At 46.5% G+C, this 24,201-nt stretch overlaps 1 long non-coding RNA gene across 1 annotated transcript in view; it reads left to right on the top strand.

Annotated features, from left to right (window-relative positions):
* Nucleotides 1–235: 235 nt before the first annotated feature.
* Nucleotides 236–24,201, top strand: part of LOC122921025 — a 47,637-nt gene continuing 23,671 nt past the window's right edge. The window contains exons 1-2 of the long non-coding RNA XR_006386958.1: nucleotides 236–299; nucleotides 5,557–5,709. This is a non-coding gene — a long non-coding RNA (uncharacterized LOC122921025). The remainder of the gene's footprint in view (nucleotides 300–5,556; nucleotides 5,710–24,201) is intronic.

A 24,201-nucleotide genomic window follows, 5' to 3' on the forward strand; every position in this document is an offset into this window, starting at 1 on the left:
CAACCAGAAAATCCCACTACCGACCAGAAGATGGCGCCTACAAACTCCGAGGCCTTATTTCCAAGGGAACGGCTCTGAACAACGTCAGCCAGCAGAGGGCGCGCAGACCGAAAAACAAAATGCAAGTTAGGGAACGTGTCTGCTGTCAGCCAGTAGATGGCGCTAATAAAGCGCAGATTTGATAACGCGCTGACACGCAAACTATGATCGGCCGGCAGATGGCGCCGTGTGACGTCACGTGCCCAGAAGGCGCGAATTCGGAATCGTCTGGTTACGCGCACGTTTAATGACATTACAAGGTATGATTGGCACCACAAATCCCAGCATAACTACATTCATGTTTTTCTATGGCTCTACAATTCTCAGGCTGCATAGCATGCCACTACATTTAGTTTCTGTGGTACTAGAAGTCCCAGCTGCGGTTGCCACCTATCCTCACACGTGGTCGCCCGGCGTGTGGTGCACCCATAGCGGTATATGGCAGGTGACTGCTGCAGCCAATCAGTGATTTTGTGCCGCATACCACTGAGGCCAGTGATTGGCTGCAGCAGTCATGTCATGCGCCACTTACGTTTGCGTCAGCGCTGTGACGCTGAAAATGGCGCCATACGATTTTGACATTGCACTTGGCAGCAGATAGGAAATTTTTGACATGAACTCGGACAGCCCCTTTAAGTCTCCCATAGCAGGGAATGGAATGGCGGTCACACGTGCACGCCTCCGCTGTCAGGCATGTCCTCCCGTGGATAGGGGATAATTCTTTTGGGCAAACCTCTTTATGAGCCTGTTCACACTGCGAAATTCCCGCCAGAGGCCGCGTGGTGCCTGCCTCCCATTGTTTGCTCGGCCAGGGGTATTCCGGTTGTTAGACGTTGTCCCCTATCCATAAGATAGAGGATAACTTTGAGATCGGTGGAGTCCTACTGCTGGGACCCCCACGATCATGAGAACGGGGGCCCCGTACCCCCCTGAAATGAACATGGCAGCCAGTCACACATGCGAGCAGCTGCTCCATTTATTTCTATGAGAGTTCCGGTGACAGGTGAGCGCTGTACTCGGTCGTCTCCGGAACTCCTATAGGAATGCATGGAGCAGCCACGCACACGTGCGATTCATTTCTGGGGATATAGGGCCCTCGTGATCTGTGGGGGTCCTAGTGGTAGGGCCTGTGGATAGGGGATAATAAAAAAAAACGAAATGCCCCTTTAATGCTTCATGCACACAGCCGTAGTTTTAGTGCAGGTCGGATGCGGATCCATTAATTTTAGTGGGGCCATAAAAAATGCGGAAGCACACCAAGTGCGTATGTCCGTAAAAAACATAGAAGGTGTCCTATACTTGTCCGTTTTGCGGACAAGGATAGGACATTTCTCTAGGCAGGGATCTCAGCCGGGATCCGTGTCCTGCGGACCGCAAGACGCTGCCTATGCGGTGTCCAAGCAGATGCGCCGGGTGTCAAGCGGGTCCGCGGCATTCACAGTGAAAAACTGTGGCAGAAATGGCGGTGGAATTAGACAGCATCAGAATCCTCCATGTGAACATACCCCGAGGCTGTGCTGGGGATTTTCATCAGGCGTTATCTGCAGAGTTGTACCAGCGAAGTGGAAGAGTTTTTATCGGTTCTGCCAAAATAAAAAATCAGCAGCAGGAACCTGGGATGTGGATAGGAACTCTGCATCGTGTCAATTTATACCGTGGGTTTTCATTGTGGAGTTCACCCTTCGTCTTGCAGAGAGTCAAAAGTGCCTCGGATCAGGGTCAAATCAGGAACAGAAGAGCCGTCCCCTAATAGAACAGTCCCATCCTTGTCCGTAATGCGGACATACGGAAACAGAATTGAAATGAATGGTTCCGCCCCAAAAAATGGAGTGGACACGAAAAGAAAATACGTTTCTGTGCATAACCCCTAAGGGACACCGCCCTTCTCAGGGCAGCTATCTTCAGCGCTGTTTCCCATTGGCACGTATGGGAGGCAGAAAGGACACGGCCATCGGCGGGTTTACGGCGATATTTTGGCATGGGCTGTCCGTGCCAAAATTCCTCTGTAAAGTCTGTTGTGTGAACGTCCCCTACAGGAATGTTCACATGCAGCAGATTTATATATCATTTTTTTATTTATTTTTTTGCTGAAAATTTCTACAACTGAAAAGCAGTCCCGTTCATAAGGCTTGCAGAAATCGAAGCGCTTCCCTCCAAAACAACCCCATTAAGATGAACGGGACTGATTTTGAGTTGCAAAAATTTCCTGCAATAAAATCTGCCCTGTGTGAAGACGTCCTTATAGATAGAAATCCTGCTGCTACAAGATTATGACCAGCCGGGACCTGTATGTGGCACATCTGTTATGGGCTACAAGAAAATGGTGGGCGAGATTGGTAACGCACGTCCCCCCGAGGTGTCACAGCTTGTGATCCATCATCCCAGTCATTATATAGGCTCTGATGACATGGGGCAAGATATACAGTCATGTCCTTTAAGGCCGAGTTCACACGAACGTGTGTGATCCGTGGCCGTATTGCGGGCCGCAATACACGGCCACAGTTCCTTGTGCATTCTGCATCACGGATGCGGACCCATTCACTTCAATGGGTCCGGAATTGCGGAACGGCCGCACGGAACGGGACCCCTCGGAAGCACTACGGAGTGCTTCCGTGGGGTTGCATCCCGTACTTCCGTTCCGCAAAAAGATAGAACATGTCATATCTTTTTGCGGAACGGGCGGATCGCGGACCCATTAAAGTAAATGGGTCCGCGATCTGATGTGGCTGACCTACGGCCGGCGATTGTGCATTGCGGCCTGCCATTTTGCGGGCCGCAGCACGGGGACGGGTCACACACACGTTCGTGTGAACTCTGCCTAAGTGTTGGCACCCCTGAGAGTTTTCTAGATAATGAAGTATTTCTCCAAGAAAATTATCTATACACGTGTTTATGTCCTTTGTGTGTACTCGAACGACACAAAATAAAAAACGGAGAAAAAAAAAGGCAAGTTGGACATAATTTCACACAAAACTCCAAAAATTGTTGGCACCTTTCCAAAATTGTGGGTAAAGAACTTTGTTTCAAGCATGTGATGCTCGCTCAGTCTCACCTGTGGCAAGTATCAGGTGTGGGCAATCTAAAAATCCCACCTGAAACCAGGCAAAAAGGGGAGAAGTTGACTCAATATTTGCGTTGTGGTTCTGCGTGCGCCACACAAAGCATGGAGGACAGAATGAGGAGAAGAGAACCGTCTGAGGGCTTGAGAACCACAATTGTGGAAAAATATCAACAATCTGAAGGTTACAAGTCCATCTCCAGAGATCTTGATGTTCCTTTGTCCACGGGGCGCAACATAATCAAGAACTTTACGACCCATGGCTCTGTAGCTAATCTCCCTGGACGTGGACGGAAGAGAAACATTGATGAGAGGTGTCAACGCAGGATAGTCCCGATGGTGGATAAGCAGCCCCAGTCAAGTTCCAAAGAAATTCAGGCTGAGGCTGCATCAGTGTCCATGCAAACTATTCCTTTGACATTTGAATGAAATGAAATTCTATGGCAGGAGACCCAGGAGGACCCCACTGCTGACACAGAGATATAAATAAAGCTAGACTGCAGTTTGCCAAAATCCTTCTGGGAAAACGTCTTGTGGACAGATGAGACCAAGAGAGAGCTTTTTGGTAAAGCACATCATTCTACTGTTGACCAAAAACGGAATGAGGCCGACATAGAAAAGGACACAGTACCTACAGTCATATGGTGGAGGTTCCAAGATGTTTTGCTGCCTCTGGAACTGGGTGCCTTGATTGTGGCAAGGCATGGTGAAATCGAAAGATTACCAAAGGATTTGGGGTCGTAATGTAGGGCCCAGTGTCAGAAAGATGGGTTTGCTGTCACCACCAGACATCTGAGAAGCTCTGTCAGACGTTCGTCAGAACCTCCTGCTTGAGGTTCCTTTTGTTTTGCTTTCGTTTTCTCATCTCGTTAGCCTCTCTCAGCTGTCATGTAGTTGCACTGATTGCATCCCTTTAAATCCCTTCCCATACTGCATCACTTTGCGGTTTATACAACTTCCTGGAGTGTGTGCATGCTGGATGCTACTACTGAGTCTTCTACAGATAAGTTTTGTTCATTCATTTGTGTTTTCCTGTTTGCTGGATCCCAGGTGACCCTGACTCCCTCCGTATCAAGTGTAGGGAGCCGGTGGTCGTGTCCCCTCACTATTATAGGGTGTTCAGGTGTTATACAGTCAAGGAACAAGGATATGCGATCATCTACCATTGAGATTTTTGCATAGGCTGAGCAGTTAGGGAGAGAGCCAGGTCTGATGCAGGGCATTCCCTTTGGTTCCTTAGTTTTGGATCCAGTCAGTCGGATCTTCATTTTGTGTCTTCTAGTTTTCTGTACACCTTCCGTGACATTTGCTTTCTAGGTCATGGGTCTTCCTGCAGGACATTGACCTTAAACATACAGTACTTCAAGAAACCCTCAGAAATGGATGGAAGCAAAGCGCTGGACAGTTCTGAGAAGTCCGGCTCTAAATCCCATTGAGCACCTGTGGAGAGATAGTAAAACAGCTGTTGGGAGAAGGCAGCCTTCAAATCTGAGAGACCTGGAGCAGTCAGCAAAAGAAGAGTGGTCCGAAATTCCAGTTGGGAGCTGTAAGGAGCTTGTTGATGATTATAGGAAGTGATTGATTTCAGTAATTTCTTCCAAAGAAGTGTGCAACCAAATATTAGATTGGTGCCAGTAAATTTATCTGGCCCATTTTTAGAGATTTGCGTGAAATTTGTATCATTTTTGGCTTTTTTTTTTTTTGTACTGTTCCAATACACACAAGGAGAATAAACATGTGTATAACAAAACATTTGTGATTTCAATAATTTTCTGGGAGAAATACTCAATTTTCAGGAAAAATTTCAGGGGTGCAACACTTAGGGCCATGACTGTATGAAAATCCTCCGATCACAGCCACAGTCTCCTGACAACCGGGGCACGCAAAGTGCAGTTGGCATGTTGTCAGTAGATGCCACTAGCTCTTCTACTTCTTATTCTGGGCACAAAGCAATGGACTGAACGTGTGTGGACTAATTTCTAGCAAATGGCTCCCAGAAATTGTACATACGGGGGGGAGATTTATCCAAACTGGTGTAAATTAAAGCTGACTTAGTTGCCCAGAGCAACTAATTAGAGTCCACCTTTCATTTTCCAAAGAGCTCTGAAAAATGAGAGATGGAATCTGATTGGTTGCTATGGGCAACTAAGCCAGTTTTAATTTACACCTGTTTTGATAAATCTCCCCCTATGTATCGATATAATTAGAGAAAACTTCTACGAGTGTGAACAGGATCAAGATCAAGGAAGACCGGCAAGTCACTTCCTTCACCATAAAGTTTTTCCCCTGTGACCACAAACACAGTTTTTAGGTTTCTCCTGCATAAGAAGTCACTAGTAAGGATGGTTTACCACATTTCTATAAAAATCTCGTATATGGAAATAATTACATCAAAGCATGTGTAGATTTTCAGATGTTTTATTTATGCATAAATGATATTAATTTTATATGCACTATAGGTAAAGGAGTGGATGAAGATCAATCCACTCTTCGGGCCTTGGCTTACACTTGTGTTATCTCTGGAAATCCAGGTCTTGACCACACATGATCCTCCATGATGTTCTTCCTACAACACAGCGATCAACCATTCAGCCTTCTGATTGTCATGTCCGGTAAGTGAAAGAGCTGCTTTGTATCTCTGCAGCTTCCTTCTGTCTCTGATCGGTGGGTGAAGGAGCTGCTTTGTATCTCAGCAGCTTCCTTCTGTCTCTGATCGGTGGGTGAAGGAGCTGCTTTGTATCTCAGCAGCTTCCTTCTGTCTCTGCCACCACGTTGTAGATGAGATGTTTAGATGTTAACATAGCAAGTAAGGTTGAAAGAAATCCTTCAATTTCAACCTATAATTACTTGCTATGATGATCCAGAGGAAGGCGAAAAACCCCAGAGGACGAGTAGTTTCCTCATATAAGGGGAAAAAATTCCTTCCTGACCCCAAATTTGGCGATCGGAATAAAACCCTGGATTGTTGGCTCAAATCTACATGGATGTTAAGTGGTGGACACTCGGTGGGTTTGTCATAGTCCGGTTGAGTTGTATCATCCACTTGATGTTAATGGACAGATCTCCATGTCCAGTGTAGTGGAAGCTTGGTGAGTTTGTCATATCCGGTGAAGTGAGGTTCATTCCTGGATGTTACTGGAATGGGGCTGGTTATATCAGCCAATTACTCCTGTAAGAAGACAGATATATATGTCTAGATCAGTATCTCATCTACTAAATGCTGTATACGGTGTGTCCTACAGAGCACTGGTGACACTATAGATGGGTGTGATGGGTGTTATACTTACAAAGTCCCATTGGAATGGCGGGTGGGCTCTGCCGGACTCCACATCCTCCCAGTTTACTGAGTGGAAGAACGGGTGGGATCTGATGGACGATGTTATTGCCAGTCGGCCACATGGAGATTTGCAGAGGAGCTGAAAACGAGAAAAAGAGACAATTAGCCATTATGTTATATCACAATATATATAAAAATAAGGACAACATGGAAAATGTCTGATCCAGCATCACACTCATGTATCGGCTCCATTTCTCGTATTCTACTCCTTCTACTAATCTGCCACCTGATCCTACTCACCCCTGATATGATATTGATGGCATCAGGGCACATTCCCGGTAGAAAGGACGGGTCATCCTCCTGCAGTGACAGATGATAATCCTCCACTGAGCCTTGGCTATAGAACGGCTGATCACCTACACTCATCATAAATAAGATGACGCCGAAGGCAAATGAGTCCACCAGATGGTTGTATCGTTCACCGTCCAGCACCTGTAGGAAGATCAGTAGGGGATGAGCTGAATGTACTGAGGTCAGAGGCTATGAGGTCCGGTCTGGGATTACATACATACAGTATAGATATTTGGGTCATGTAAGAAGTTACAGATTATTACTCAGTCCAACTATCTGCATCAGTCAGTCAGGGATGTTCCTCACCTCTGGGGCAATGTAACCAGTAGAGCCTAAAAAATCGTTCATTGTGTCCTCCCCAAACACATTCACTGCTGCTAAACCAAAGTCAGCGATTCTGATGTGTCCGATGTCATCAAGGAGGATGTTTTCAGGCTTCAGGTCACTGCAGGGAGAAGGAGCAGACAGTTAGTATGATGGATAACTCATGAGAAGATCTTTATATAATAGATAGGTAAGAAGAAGATGTAGTAATACATATACACTACACACCGATGTACAATGCCATGGTCATGAAGGTATTGGAGTCCGCAGACCATCTCTGCAGCAAAAGGCCTAGAGTATGAAGTAGAGGATGGATCAGTGGTTACGTACATAATCATACAGAGGACATGAGACGGTTCCACAGAAGTGTCATCTGCATGTCTTCATTATCTCCTGCCGTCCATTGCTCTAGGACTACAATATACATGCAGCAGATTATTAGGATTATTACCTTGTTGTCTGGATATCAAACGGCATCCATTCCATCATCAGGTTAAACAGGTCTCCTCCAGCCATGTAGTCCATTGCTATGATGTAAACCTCAGGTGTCTCCATAGATGCCCGCATAGATGTCAGGAAGCGACTCCCAGCCGCAATTTTGAGGACTTTTAGTTCTGCAAAGATTTTGTCCTCTATACGACTCTTGGTCATAATTTTTACAGCCAACAGTTCTTGTGTGACCGGCTCTGATGCCAAGATGACCTGAAGGAGAATGACAACAGATCAGACCAAGAGGAATTTGGAGGAAAGAAAGTGACGTCATACAGAGAAGTGTAGTGTAGTTTTTAGAAGTCATTTACACTTTGTAAAAAGTTTTGGTCACTTACTTTTCCGTAGCTCCCCTTTCCAAGCAGTTTTTGAAACTGCAGATTGTCAAGGTCAATAGGTTTTATTGTGTTGACCGATTCTTTGGGGGAGGGAGTACGGCTACTGGCATAACCAAGGTCTTCTACTGACATGGCCGCTGTATGGGAGGTTGGATTAAGGCTTCCATCTGCTGGAAGGAAACAAGATTCCTTATTATTAATGTAAATAAGCAGGAAATGCTAGAATATTTGGGCCTGTCTAGTTGAAACAATTTTCCTTGTTGCCCATAGCAACCATGCAGAGCTCAGGTTCCATTTCTTAAATTTCTCAGAAACAATGAAAGCTGCATTGTGATTGGTTGCTAAGGGCAACAACAACAGTTTTGATAAATAAAGCCTATACATAATATTAGGAGTATAACCCACATCATCCAGTCTTATTATAATGAACTATTTCCATCTTACCTGATGCATCTTTCACCAGTGGACTGTTGGACTCTGTGAAGGACATGTTTTTAGATGATGACCTGGACCTTTTTAATGCACCGTTTCCATTGACAATTGGCCTTGCATAGATGAGACGTCTCCTACATTGGACAACCCAGTCCCTGTTGTTTTTGGTTCTCTTCTGGGCTGCCTCTCTTTGTAGGTTTCGAGCCTCTGGGGTCTCAGATCTGGAGATTGGGACATGTCTTGGTGTTTCTTGGAGAACCTCTTCCATTTCCAACTCTACACTGATGATATTTCTCCGCTGTTTGAGGATTTCATTTTTTTTCCTCCTCCTTGTTTCAGGGACCAGTTCTCCGATTTTCTTTAAGGTGTTAAGTATGGTCCTCTGAAGTTCTTGATTGGCGGAGTTTGCAGAGTTAGATTCCTTGAGGTTCTCCATTTTCCTTTTCTCAGTAAGGATTTCATGTCTCAGGATCTTTCTCATTTTCTCCAGATTCTGTCTTTTAGACGCCATTTCTGAGGCTTCATTGTCCATATCCGGGGGTTGATTGTCTTTTCGCCCTAAAGCGAACAGCGGTTTGTGTTGGGAGATTCCTCTCCTCTGTCTCAGAACCAGATCTTTTTGGGTTCGTCTTCTCTTTTCCAACATTATAGAATCCATTTTTGCTTTGTGTATCACGAAACGCATAGGGACCGCCTCACCCTTGGGAGTCTGTAAGGCAGTGATTTTCTTCTAGCGGTAGAACGGGGATATAGAAGGTGATGATGTCGTCATATCACTTCTGACATATTTTATTATTGTGATGTCATAGTACTGGGATTCTACTGGTTACCATGACAGATTTCCATCTGTGATGTCACACAACGACATTATACCAGTACTTGGCTTGACATTTGTCATTGACCAAGTGAACACCTTGATAAATGACTATCTCTTATCTGCTTATTAGCTGGGATCTATAGTACTTTCTGCTCTTCTTCATAAAGTTTGACCATCCAGTCCTGTTCAGTTCTATATTTGGTCATCCGTTCCACAATGTCCATTCTGTAGGTCTTTAGGTTCGGGGCAAACATCAGGAAACTCTCATGTACTGAAAGTAAAGCTATTTGAGAACCCTCAAATGAAAATATTAGGGCCCGTTATACCAACTTTCCTCCGGTGAAAGCAATTCTGTAATACTTGCAGGCTTTGTCAAAAAATTTTATTGCCCCAGGGTTTCTAATGGACTGACTGGTAACAGAGAGCAAACAAACTTTCTGTAGTCTCATCTTTAAAGGGATATTTGAGACTTATCTACTGATGGCCTGTACTCGGGATAGATCATCAGTATCTGATCGATCGGGGTCCGAAACCAACGATCTGCTTGAGAAGGCATTGGTGCTTGGAGTAGCAGAGAGGTCTTCTCACAGCTTTCACTAGGCCATGTGATGTCACGTACAACGGTTACATATGCCAGGAACTCAATGCTACAGCGAGTGCCGGTGTCTTCTCAAACAGCTGATCAATGAGGGTCCCGGGTGTAGGACACCAAGCGATCAGATACTGATGACTTACCCCGAGTGTCGTAAAAGCCATTTAAAGGGGTTTTCTACTCCTCTACTATTGACTGCCTATCCTCGGGAAAGGCCATTAATATCTGACTGGTGGGGTATACGACATCCTGCACCCCCACTGATTAGCAGTTTTGGGGTAGTCTGGTGCTAGAACTCTACGGCTCTTATGACCTACGCGTTTTGATCACAAGAGCGATCTTAATCATGGCATAGAGGCCTATGGAACATAACTTTGAATGGAATATTTGTAATAAAGTTCATGATTTATTATGATCCTGATGCTGGACCATCACTTTTTATAGTTTCCTAACAAGTGCACCTGAACGCAGTCAAGATATCTGGCTAGCCGGCGTGCAGTTCACAGCTCTGTCCAGTGTGCAGTGGACACAGCTGGTTACTGCAGCGCTGCTTTTATTCACTTCAGTGGGAACAGCGCTGCAGTTACTAGGTCCGTCCACTACGCAGTGGGAGGAGCTATGTAGTATCGGTACCGATTTCCGGAGCTTCTGCATTGCGGCTGATCTGCAGGGGTGCGGGGTGTTAGACCAACATCAATCAGATAATGATGACCTATCCTATGGACAACCCGTTTAATGGTGTCAGTCCCTAAAAGACACAATACGCAGTCCGTTTGTGCAGTCCCAAGGGGGACCTCCATTATCCAGAGGTGATGTTCATGCCTCTAGGCTACAAATGCCTTCGCCCAGAGTCTTTTTCCTTGCAGCAGGTCACACATGTCTATGGCATTGATCCACCAATTGCTCCAGTGTTCTTAGGGGCTTATGCGTGGACCAGGGTATTGATTCCTCTTTGGGCCCAGTGGCACTAACCCTTTCTCTGCTGTCTCTACTCCTATGGACCCAGCTGTCAACCGTTATTTTGTTGGGGGAAGGAGACCCCCTCTCCTCCAACATTCACAACATCTGATTGATGCTGCAGCTATCATATCTGCAGGGTTATCTAATCTTTGGTGGTACACCTATGGGGTGGGGGACTCGTTTTTATCCCACACATGCAGTCCAGCAGCCGTCCCACATCATGGGCTGCTCTGTCGCTGTTGCTCACTTCCATCGTTGACTTGTGTGGTGGGAGACTCCCTGTGCTCCCACTCCTTTCTGGATAGGTTACTTCCTTGGGCATGGAGCAGCCTCCTGACACTGTCCTGCTGGAGCAGCAATGTTTACTCTGGCTTGCCGCCCTCCCCATCAGACTTGTGTCGGAACTGCTGAAGATGGCGTTTACAACAAGACCTCTTGGATGGTCAGTGGAATTGATATCTTGGGAAGTCATCACTTTGAACTCTGTCATGTTCCTCAAACCATTCTTGAAAAAACGTTTGTGTGGTCGGGCAGACCAAATGGACTTCGATGAGCCTTTCAGACCTATGACCCTGTCATCTGTTCACTGGTTGATCTTCTTTTGACTACTTTTGGTAGGTATTGACCACTGCATACTAGGAACACCCCCAAATGACCTGCTGTTTTGGCCTGACCCAGTGGGCCCTTGTCAAAGTGTTTTAGATCCTTACACCTTTCCATTATTTTCTGCTTTTGCACTTTAAAGGGGTTTTCCTATCTTAGACAATGTGGGCATATTGCTAGGATATGCCCCCATTGTCTGGTAGATGTCCACCTCTGGGGCCTGCACCTACACCGAGAGTTCGCACCCTCCATTAATTTCTATGAGGTCACCGATGTAGCTGAGTGCTGGCTCGGCTATTTCTGTTGGGCCCATAGATGTGAATGGGAGCGGTGGCCGTGCATGTGCTCCCATTCACTTCTATGGCAAAAGCGCTTGGTGGTGGCCAGATTTGAGGAAACCCGGGGTCCTCCAGCCACCACTTTCCCTGCTTCGTTCTCGATATAGGTGCAGGTCCTAGCGGTGGGACCCACACCTATCGGACAATGGGGACCTAGCGATATGCCCCCATTGTCTCAGATGGGAATACCCCTTTAAGAACCGACTGTTCACTTGCTGATTAATATCTCCCAGCCTTTGACAAGAGCCATTGTCACGAGATCCTCAATGTTCTACACGTCACCTGTCAGTGGTTTTAACGTTCTGGCCGATCAGTGTATGTGCCACTGGGGGGCCGTGGTAAGCTGGGCGATAAGCCCAAAGAACTGTTTAAAGTCTTACATTTCATATAATAACTTGGTATAATTTTTTGACCCGGAATCCAATAACCGTCCTTTATTTTGCACCTGCTAGAGGCCTATGCGTTCTGACTGCTCCCTGGGTGTATGGACCGGGTCTCTCTCAGTCCAAGTTTCCGTTGTGTGAAATTTGCTAACAAGTGCAAGCCTCCTGCAGCAGCCACTTCACGTGGAAAGTATTCCACACATGTAAGGACTCCGGGGAGTGTAAACACACACACATCCATACCGCCGCCAGGAATAAATATGTCACCATCTTTCAGCACGTGGGATGTAGACTGCGATATTAACCGCCTGGCTGCTGGCCTGCGGACGGGTCGCACAAGCCGGTGTCTGTGGTCCATCGGTAGAATGACTGCAGACTGTCAAAGACATTAATGGGGAAATGTTCCAACATTAGATAATTAACATCAGATCCCACTAATCGTCATGAGCTCCTCTGGAGAAACATGGATCAGTCTGCCTGTCCTCCCCTTCCTTCTACATTGTGGAGACGTCTATGCGGCTGTCAGGGGTGCTCTGGGCTTGTTTTTATGTTGTGGTTGTGCGCCATTTATTAGGATGTTTGTGTGCGTATGTGCTCTTTTCCATATATGTACTATACGTAATGTGTGGTGCACTGCGGTCGCTATGTGAATCGTGCAGGACCATTCCTGGGAGGAGTTTTTAATAAAGGGTTGTGTGGCACCATAGTGAGTTGGCACATGTCCTAGGAAAAGAGAGATGGTCGGTGCAAAGCCTGTTTGAGAGAGACATTGTGTAGCCTGAGGAAGCTGAAGAAAAGAGTGTAAGACCGGCCATACAATTCAGTTCACGCCCGATCCCCCTCATACACATGCATGCTCAACTCGGTCCAGCATATACGTGTTCTCAGTAGAAAGATGGGATAACGCCACTGCTGGACTTCTGGCAGCAGCAAGAGCAAATCATCAGACAGATGAAATGCAGCATGCCCCATCTTTATCCCCCCTGTCAGAGGAGAGTCGGGAGGCCTCATACGCTTTAGATGGGTGGTCGCCCCCTGGTCGCTTTAGATGGGTGGTCGCGTTTATTTAGCCGACCAATATCTAATGTGTACGGCTATCTGATCCCTTTTCTATTTCGTAGTTTGTATGGGAGTTGTGGCTGACTCCTATTTGGTCGTGCACTCCTGTAGCTTGTGTTGCGCCATGGGCTGATTTTAATTAGCATGAGTACTTAGTTTGCTCAGCATGCATGCTGCTATTTATAGTCCCTGGATTTAATGGAGGCCATTTTGCTACCATAATCAACCAAAACAGGGTCCAGCATGCATGTGGGACCTACACTTCCTGAATTTCATGGTCGCTGTTATGACGTGCGCCTGCATATTGGGATGTGCTGACCCCCCCCCCCCCCCTTTTTTGTTTTATCTGATGGGTTCAGCTACACAGAGATTTCGGTCTCACAACAGCAATAGCGCCCAACGTTCGCAGTGTAGCGGTGCTAGCATATAAGTGAATGGGGTGGCAGCACAACTCGCATGAGTGCTGAGACCCCAGGATTGCAAAAAATCCAACAGTTGTGAGTCATGCTGCGAACCCATTTCTGGCGTACAATGCAATCCTTGGGTGCAACAGCTGTTGCACAATCCAGATCGCCCTGTAGCCGAACCCTAAGTGCTGACCCAAGCGGGCTACAAGATGGCAAGGAAGAAGATGGACCTGAGGAGTAATGGCTGGGTTGCTGCTGCAGTAATGCAGGAGCCGCCCACAGAGCTTGGGCTGAGTTGTCAGTCACTATCTCAATGAGAGACCCGCATTCCTTTCATGGGGTTCGACTACCATCCCATTGCCTCCAACCCCCTGCCCATTACATTAAAATGGGGATGAGAGCAACCTGGAGTGAGCCCAATATCAGCCCCATGAGCTGCCTCAATGGTACGTATGCCTATTTATAAGTAATAAGAGGTGAAGGGAGAAAACCTGAAATACTGCATGAGACTGCTGTCCCAGGAAAACTCCACGCACTTCTGGTGCACGGTCATCTGGGGAGCGTCACCTTTATGTCAGACTCTGATGTAGGAAAAATAGACTATTCCCTGTGTTATATCAGCAGATCGGACGTGTCTGTTAGGACTTTGTCGACTGTTTCTAATGACAACCAACAGAATTGTGAATGCAGCTCTGGAGCATTATACAGGCTGTAACTCTGGGTCAGTTTTAGGTGTACTAATGGTGGAAATGCAATGTATTCTATAACTATTTATGTGGATCAGTACATGTATAAGCTGTAAAATGATGGGACTTGTCACCAAAACGTATTTTACATGGCATTTTCCCTTAAAGTCAGTGGTTTATAATGGGACTTGTTCGTGTTCATTTATGTATATATTTTTTTGCCAAGGAAAATCATTTAGTCCTGGGACTATGTAATTTAGACCTATTTAATAGCGAGGTCCTTGCTGCAGTCCTGCTGGGAGAGGGGTTAATCTACCATAGAGCCTCACTGTCCGCAGGTGTTACTTATGGCATGTGCGACTGGCATGTCCGGCCTTGGCCAGCGAGTGTAGGAAAGTCTCGAGGCTGGGGTAACGCCAGGGAAAAATCCAGAGAGACCCGGAGTTCATGCCAAGCGACTGGGGGAGTGCCGCTTAGAGGGTATACATAGTAACACGGGGGCTATTTTAAGAGCTTTATGCGACATGCCACCTCGGAGAAATCCCCTTCACTGAGCTGGCGCTGGGATATTTATAGTGGTCCGTATTCCTGTGACAGCACCTTACATGTCACAAGGTGGGCATGCACAATGACACGGGCACCATCATGGCGCAGCAGCTCTGCCTAATGTGCCTGTAGGTAGTGTCCAGATACTTAAAGGATCATTGTAAATCCAAATTTCGCAATGTACTAAATAGTTGAATTACTCTCAGAGCATGATAACTTGCTGGGATGTGGTCCCCCATGACGCTGCCCTTCAGATGCCTAGCGGGCCCCCGCTGGTCTTCACTGACACTAGTGTTTTTCAGAGCAGCCATTTCTTGCTTTTTATAGTCTGTCAATACTGGACTGAGAGTGGAAGACCAGCGGGGATGCGGTAAGCACTGGAACAGCAGTGGTGGGGGATCAGAGAGGTGAGTAATGCTGCTTTTTTCAACCCATTCTGTCCCTAAAAAGTAATGCGGATATGGCCCCAGTTCACCGGCTGTCTTTCTTTGGACCTTTCGCTCATACTTGCCCATTTTTCTGATTCCAATGCCTTCTCCTATATCACAGCCATTGTTATATATGAGACAACCACTGTTATTCCATTCACCCGTCAGTGGTTTAAAATCACTTTGTGCCACCGCCTGTATGGCAAGAAGTGAAAGTAAATCGCAGGTTGTCATGCCCCGACATTTAGGTTTTTTGAGAATGTTAGGTCACAGCAACTTGCAATGCAACCCCATTCACTGCCTCTACTTGCAATACAGTCATTGCTCCACAGCGATATCGGCCTCACGCTGCAGCGCTCGTCACCGTGTAGACCCAGACTAATTGCTATGACTGATCCTTTCTGTTTTTTATAAGCTTCAGTTTTATGTGCCTGTTAGGTTAGATTCACACTGGCCAGAATTCTGCAAATGTTCTGATTCATCTGGGTGGACCATGCAGATATCCATGTGCACGCTGCAGAAACAACGCCATTTCGATTAATTTAGTCTCGGTAATATACAACAAATCTGCCACGTGTGTATGTACTCTTAGGGGTTGTTCACATGATGGATTTTGAAAATGCACTGAAAAAATCGGCACGTAATTCACACAGATTTTCTGTGCGGTTTTTGGCGCAGATTCCGCACGTTTGTGTTGCTTCTTTTTTTCCACACAGGAGGCTTTTTAGAAGCGTTTTATGGTGCGGATTCTGCCAAAACCAGTCATGTGAACGGTCATTAGGGTACCTGCACACAGGTACAGGTTTACTAACGATCCACGTGGATTTCTGTGGATTTCCATAACAAATCTGCACCGAAAACCACATGTGTCACTTGTGGAAAAAGCAAAGTGTACATGAGCTTTCTGAAATCTTCTGTGTAAAAACCGTGCGTAATCATTAACCTGTGCAATTAGCCTAAGGTCCCATTCACATGGATTCAATACTGCGAACAGCCGCGCTGAATCTAACCCCCATTGTTTTCAACGAGAAGCCGTGCTGCACTTCAGGTTTATAGCCCCCATTGTTCCAAGAGAGGATATGTGTGGCGGGTGACTGCTCGCGGGTCTGCAGCAATCATGCTAAGAAACTGCAGTAGAAACCCGTCCTCCCCTTTGCCAAATCCTCCATGTGAACTAGCCCTTAGTCTTCTTTTGAGGCCCATTTTGTGTCACGCTAAACATTGTGGGGTAATTACTAAGACCAGCATTTCATATAACCTCTCTTAATGCACAGTATGTTGGCGTAAAATGCTCCAATTTATTAACTGGCGTACGCTTCTTACTGGATTTTGGCACAATGTTGGATTGTATGTGAATCCGAAAAGGAAATTTTCGAGCAAGTGTAGATTAGCGTTATAATTTACACCCATATCTGGCATAAGTTATGATAAATTTGTCGGACCACAGAGGCCACGCCCCCTCCCACTAGGCTTCACCAACTTACCTTGTCAGATTTTAAAAGTGACGAGAGAAGCGCAAACGGCAAAAAGTCACAATTGTTTGGATAGACTTTTATATACAGTTGCAAGAAAAAGTATAACTTCAACCAAACGTTTCCTGTAGTTGCAGATCAGACGTGCACAACGGTCAGGAGTAATTCTTGGCCATTCCTCTTTGCAGAACTGTTTCAGTTCAGCAATATTCTTGGGATGTCTGGTGTGATTCGCTTTCTTGAGGTCCTGCCACAGCATCTCAATCGGGTTGAGGTCAGGACTCTGACTGGGCCACTCCAGAAGGCGTGTTTTCTTCTGTTTAAGCCATTACTGTTGTTGATTTACTTCTATGCTTTGGGTTGTTGTCCTGTTGCAACACCCATCTTCTGTTGAGCTTCAGCTGGTGGACAGATGGCCTTAAGTTCTCCTGAAAAATGTATTGCTAAACTTGGGAATTCATTTTTCCTCCGATGACAGCAATCCGTCCAGGCCCTGACGCAGCAAAGCAGCCCCAAACCATGATGCCCCCACCACCATACTTCACAGTTGGGATGAGGTTTTGATGTTGGTGTGCTGGGCCTCTTTTTCTCCACACATAGTGTTGCTTCCAAACAACTCAACTTTGGTTTCATCTGTCCACAGAATATTTTGCCAGTACTGCTGTGGAACATCCAGGTGCTCTTGTGCTCTTTTTTGGACAGCAGTGGCTTCTTCTGTGGTATCCTCCCATGAAATCCATTCTTGTTTAGTGTTTTACATAGCGAATCTATGATAACAGGGATGTTAGCATATGCCAGAGACTTTTGTAAGTCTTTAGCTGACACTCTAGGATTCTTCTTCACCTCATTGAGCAGTCTGCGCTGTGCTCTTGCAGTCATCTTTACAGGACGGCCACTCCTAGGGAGAGTAGCAGCAGTGCTGAACTTTCTCCATTTATAGACAATTTGTTTTACCGTGGACTGATGAACAGCAAGGCTTTTGGAGATACTTTTATAACCCTTTCCAGCTTTATGCAAGTCAGCAATTCCTAAATCATAGGTCTTCTGAGAGCTCTTTTGTGCGAGGCATCATTCACATCAGGCAATGCTTCTTGTGAAAAGCAAACCCAGAACTGGTGTGTGTGTGTGTGTGTGTGTGTGTGTGTTTTTTTTTTAATATAAGGCAGCTGTAACCAACACCTCCAATCTCATCTCATTGATTGGACTCCAGTGGCTGACATCTCACTCCAGTTAGCTCTTGGAGATGTCATTAGTCTAGGGGTTCACATACTTTTTCCACCTGCACTTTGAATGTTTACACGGTGTGTTCAATAAAAACATGGTAACATTTAATTCTTTGTGTGTTATTAGTTAAGCAGACTGTGATTGTCTATTGTTGTGACTTAGATGAAGATCAGATCACATTTTATGACTAATTTGTGCAGAAATCCGTATCATTCCAAAGGGTTCACATACTTTTTCTTGCAACTGAAGGTGTGATTGGGTTACTCCATTACCCCCTTAGTTGATAGCATCTCTGTTATTAGAGAAGGTCCGAGATCTGGACAGGATCTGCCTAGTCACATGGAGGTAGGACAGGACAACTGGCAGAAGCTAAAGGTTAGATGCTGTGGATTCACTCTGTAAAGTGGCTTATTCCTGTCTGAAGTGAGTGTGCTCCACAATATGGGGAGATCTGAAGAGGGCGTGCTCCACAATATGGGGATATCTGAAGAGGGCGTGCTCCACAATATGGGGAGATCTGAAGAGGGCGTGCTCCACAATATGGGGAGATCTAAAGAGGGCGTGCTCCACAATATGGGGAGCTCTGAAGAGGGCGTGCTCCACAATATGGGGAGCTCTGAAGAGGGCGTGCTCCACAATATGGGGAGCTCTGAAGAGGGCGTGCTCCACAATATGGGGAGCTCTGAAGAGGGCGTGCTCCACAATATGGGGAGATCTGAAGAGGGCGTGCTCCACAATATGGGGAGATCTGAAGAGGGCGTGCTCCACAATATGGGGAGATCTGAAGAGGGCGTGCTCCACAATATGGGGAGATCTGAAGAGGGCGTGCTCCACAATATGGGGAGATCTGAAGAGGGCGTGCTCCACAATATGGGGAGATCTGAAGAGGGCGTGCTCCACAATATGGGGAGATCTGAAGAGGGCGTGCTCCACAATATGGGGAGATCTGAAGAGGGCGTGCTCCACAATATGGGGAGATCTGAAGAGGGCGTGCTCCACAATATGGGGAGACCTGCAGAGGGTGAGCTTATCCTAAACTGCTGCCTGACACTCTGGTGGCAACTTGTCTCCCGTGAGAACAAAGGATCAGAAATGTTGAAATCCATCTTTCTGTTTCCCAACATCTGTCGTCAGGGAACAGTCAGGACACCCCCTTCCCCCAATGTGAAAATGGCACAAACATTTGGTGTAGGTCTTATCTTCACTGCTTGTGCAATGGAAGGTTAAAGAGATTATCTTGTCTGGACTATCTCCTGTCATATTCGATCTGATCGTCGGAGGCCTACTTTCTGCTGGCAGAACACCCTTGTAATGAGAGAAATGTGTAACCTTCAGTGTATTTCATATGGATTCCACAATTTTATGTTCAGTTGCTCCTGTGCGCAGACCAGTGCGATCCCCTGAATGACATATTGGCTGGTGTGAATACTCGCATGTACCTGCTTAGGTCTCGTGGCTTAGCCAGGCTGTAAATGGTTACAAGAATAGGTGCACTACTGTGGTGGATGCCAACGGTAACATCCAGACATTTTACCATCTGGTGGAGGATGTCCCTGTGGCACTTGTGGTCTGCTGCGGGCAGATGTCTCTGTATGCATTTTTTGCTGGGATCACCCTTAGCAACAGACCACAAGCGCAGTATAAACGCACAACTGCATTTGGGGTTGAGCATTTCCTGCCTTTTGAGACCACATATTTTTGTCATTTCGATCGTATACTTAGCCAGGCTGTGCACATAGACCCTGTAGGATGACACGAGGAGCGCCATTGGGTTCATATTGCGGTCCTGTAGGGAATCTGCAGCTTCCTGAGGCACTGTATTTGCTTCTATGATAAAATACCTCTACAGCACCAGGTACACCAGGCCACAGTTTATTTCCGGAGTGTCTGTGTAAAATCGATGGGTGCCTTATCTGCATGAAGCCTTAAAGGGGTTCTCCATGCCTAGAATAAAGAGGGCTGCTTTATTCCAATAACAGCCCAACGGCCGTCCATGGGTTGCGTTTGGTAGGGCTGAGCCATAATGCCACACACAACCCGTGGACAGGCATGAAGCGGTTTTTGGAAGAAAAATAACCTTTTGTCTCCTGGTTCCACTCTTCCTATACCATGAGCTACACCACCATTGCATGCATTTGACAGAAATAAGCATGGGTAGGCTTAGGTGCTACTCCACTGGTTCCCGTCTGGCAACTTCAGCGTGGACAGGGTTCCCATGTGCCGATACAGCCAATGACTGGCCCCAGTGGTGATGTGTCCCCCAGCAGCACATCACTGCTGGGCCACGTGCAACTTGAGGACATGTCACTGCTGAAGGCCAGTGATTGGCTGTAGTGGTGCACATGATCCTGTCCGTGTGGTGGTTGACAGAGGGGGATTGGAAGACAAATGAGGCAGAGAGCGGGCGAGTATGGATTTCTCCACAGGAATTCTAGGCTGGTGTGCAAACTTAAAAAAATAAATAAATCCTGGGCCTCATGCACGCGGCCGCTTGTATTTTGCAGTCCGCAAATTGCAGATTTGCAAAATATGGATGTGATCCGTGTTCCATCCGAGTTTTGTAGCGGACCCATTGACTTCAGTGGGTCTGTGGTCCTCATTTTGTGGACAGGTATAGGACATGTTCTACCTTTTTTGCAGAACGGACGTACAGATGCAGAGACCACACGGATCATCTGTGTTCTTTCCACATTCCTCAAAAAGATAGACTATGTCAACAAAATGCGGACCACCAAACAGTTGAAAACAATGGGCCTGCATATAAAATGCAGACGGCACACGGACCCATCCATTTTGAGGACTGCGTGTACATGGGGCTTAAAGGACAGTTTTTTTGTTAAATTACCATAACTAGAACATCGATAATATCCTTTTAGAAGCCCCCACAGACACCCCCCTCTCATTATATCCGCTGGTGAAATAGTGATCCACATTCCCTCTATGGAACCAAATATTTCTTCCTGAATATTACTAAGGACAGGAATAAAGTGTCGCTGGTCTGCAGGAAGGTGGAGGAGAAGAGTGATCTGTGGGGCATGGAAAATCTCGTTCACTGACCCCGCAGCCTCGCACAGTCCGCCACCTGCCAACAGGCCGACATTACGCCGGCTTTTTTTTTTCCAGGAGGGAAAAACATCTCTTATTTTAGACCTGCAGAAATACTTTCCCTCCCGAGACAGGTGCAGTAACACATTTAGATGTTGACGCTGGAAATAGAAGCCGGTTAACAATGATGGACCACATAGTATCAGAATATAGTGGGTGGAGGCGGGGGTCCTCCATACTGCCTGACTCATACTTAGCATTCTGTCATTACACAAGCGTCACAGTATGCCTGGGATAGACCTAAGGCTAATATCAACACACAGGACAAGTCAAGCGTCCCCAGAGTCTGCATTTAAAGAGGACCTCTCGCCTCCTCTGGCATGTATCCATGAAATAATTCCCTTCTTAAAGGGCACCTGGCTACAGTTTTGTACCTATGACACTGACTGACCTGTGACATGTGCGCTTGGCAGCTGAAGGCATCTGTGTTGGTCCCATGTTCATATGTCCCTGCATTGCTGAGAAAGGTGACATTTTAATAGATGCAAATGAGCATTTAGGAGCAACGGGGGCGTTGTCATTACACTTAGAGGCTCTGCTCTCTCTCTCTCTCTCTGCAACTGCCACTCCCAGTGCACTTTGACAGGGTCAGGCAGTGAAAACATCATCACAACTGGCCCTGACAGTCAGTTCCAGAGGGTGCGGCAGTTGCAGAGAGAGCAGAGCCTCTAGGTGTAAAGGCGACGCCCCTGTTGCTCCTAGAGGCTCATTTGCATATAATAAAACTTCTTTTTTCTCAAAAACGTGGGCCTTCAGCTGCCAAGCGCGCATGTAACAGGTCAGCCAGTGTCATAGATACAAACCTGCGTACACATGCCCTTTAAAACTCTGCATTGTGCCGTTCCTCTGTTGTTCCTCTTGGAAGTGTATGTATGAATGAATTGACAACTGTGTGTGACCTACCCCTTGTCCATAGGGTGTGTTTAAAAATTACTCGGCCGTCTCCGGCAGTCCCATAGAGAATGAACGGCGTGACAGCACACACGCTCGACCTACAACTCCATTCTTGCCAATGCATGAAACCCCCGTTTTCATGCGGCGTCCTAGCGGTTGTACCCCTACCAAACAGAAGCTGTGAATAGGGGATAAGTTGGTATCATGGCACAGCACTTCTGTTAGCGATTGCACCAGGAACAGAGTTGTACACTTTATTACAAATATACGGTTTGATTCATCACACACTGTGTAATACTTTTATTTCATCACTCACATTTCCAGCTGGAGGCTGCATCACCGTCGTCGTTTTTGTTCTCTTTAGTTCGGTTCTATCCCACATATCTGCCATATGACTTGCTCCATTGCTTCACCAGGACGGAGGACTTAAAGGGCTTCTGTCGTCAGCTGAAGCTAACACTCTTTTTGCTCCTTTCTATGTGCCTCCATCTTGTGAAAAATTCACTTTTATTACATGCAATAGGGGTGTTGCCCCTACTCCTAGAGGCTCCCTCCTCTGGCCATGCCTTCATCGTGCTGATTGACAGGGCCAGACAGGACAACGTGAACACTGCCTGGCATTGTCAATCACAATGTTGAGGGCGTAGCCAGAGAAGGGAGCCTCTAGGAGCAGGGGCGACACCCCTATTGCTCTTAGAGGCTAATTTGCATAAAATAAAACTTTCATTTTTCACAAAAACGGAGAAACATAAAAAGAAGGGACAAAAGAGTGTTCGCTTCAGCTGACATTAGCACATGCCAGTTTAATAACCATGTTCCTGACGACAGAAGCCCTTTAAACCAAGCCGGACTGCGACCACTACAAGGCTTACACCGGGGCATAAGCCCATAAAAGTCAATGGAGGTCACACGCAACTGATTTTCATGAAACATTGGATAATAGAAAGTTGCTTCTGCACATACGCTGCTGAGCCATGCAACCCGGTTATGCCGGGCATCACTGCGATTTCAGCTCTAGAATTACCAAGCTCCATATCGATGAGGCTTTCAGTCAGTCACATCTTATTATATTGTTTAAAACCATTCGTGTCTATATACAGGATCAATTAAAGGGAACCTGCAGGGCCGTCTACCTCTCTACACCTCCACTACTGCTCTATAGTGCAGGAAATATGGGGGAGATTTATCAAAACAAGTGTAAAGTAGAACTGGCTTAGTTGCCCATAGCAACCAATCAGATTCCAGATTTCATTTTCCAAAGGAGCTCTGAAAAATGAAAGGTGGAATCTGATTGGTTGCTATGGGCAACTAAGCCAGTTATCCTTTACACCAGTTTTGACTCTTTCACATGAGCGGATCCCGTGCGTGGAATCCACTGCGTGAAAGACAGCCAAGCCCCGTCCCGGACAGCAGAGACATGGAGCATTAACATGATTGACAACGCTCCGTGCCTCTCTGTTATCTTTTTACTACAAAATCGCAGTGACAACTTTATCTCATTGTGATTTTGTAGTAAAAAGGTCACAGAGAGGCACGGAGCATTGTCAATCATGTTAATGCTCCGTGTCTCTGCTGTCCAGAATGGGGCTTGGCACTCTATCACGCAGCAGAGTACCCGCACGGCATCCGCTCGTGTGAAAGAGCCCTAAAAGTTACCCCTGAATAGTCACAATCGTGGTGCCACTCTCCTGAATATTCCTGCTGGCTGGGCCCTTTCTGGCTTGATTGAGGTCCCTCTGGCCAGGGTACTGCGTCCAGCGCATGCGCTGTGCTGAGCAGAGGCTAGTTCACCTCACTTCACTGCGCTGGATGCTAACCAGTGAGACACCAGTAAGGCTACTTTCACACTTGCGGCAGAGTGATCCGGCAAGCAGTTCCATCGCCGGATCAGGCAATCTGCATGCAAACGGATAGCATTTGCAGACTGATCCGGATGCGTCTCACAAATGCATTGCAAAAACTGATCCATCTCTCCGTTTGTCATACGGACAAACTGATCCGTTTCTAATTTTTTTTTCTTCACATTTTTACCGGTCTGCGGACGGATCCGGCACTAATACATTTCAATATAAATTAATGCCGGCAACTGGTCTGGAATTTTGGACGGAGATAACACCGCACTACCGCAGCATGCTGCGCTATTTCCTCCATCCAAAGCGCTGTTCAGTGACTGAACTGAAGACATCCTGATGCATCCTGAATGGATTCCTCTCCACTCAGAATGCATCAGGATAAAACTGATCAGTCCTTTTCCGGTATTGAGCCCCTACGACGGAACTCGGTGCCGGAAAAGAAAAACGCTAGTGTGACAGTACCCTAAGAGGTCAGTCAGTGTGACTCTTGGGGAGAGAGACGCCACCATCATTACTTTTTTTAAGG

This window comes from Bufo gargarizans, chromosome 10 (assembly GCF_014858855.1).
Source record: "Bufo gargarizans isolate SCDJY-AF-19 chromosome 10, ASM1485885v1, whole genome shotgun sequence".
Classification (NCBI taxonomy): domain Eukaryota; kingdom Metazoa; phylum Chordata; class Amphibia; order Anura; family Bufonidae; genus Bufo; species Bufo gargarizans.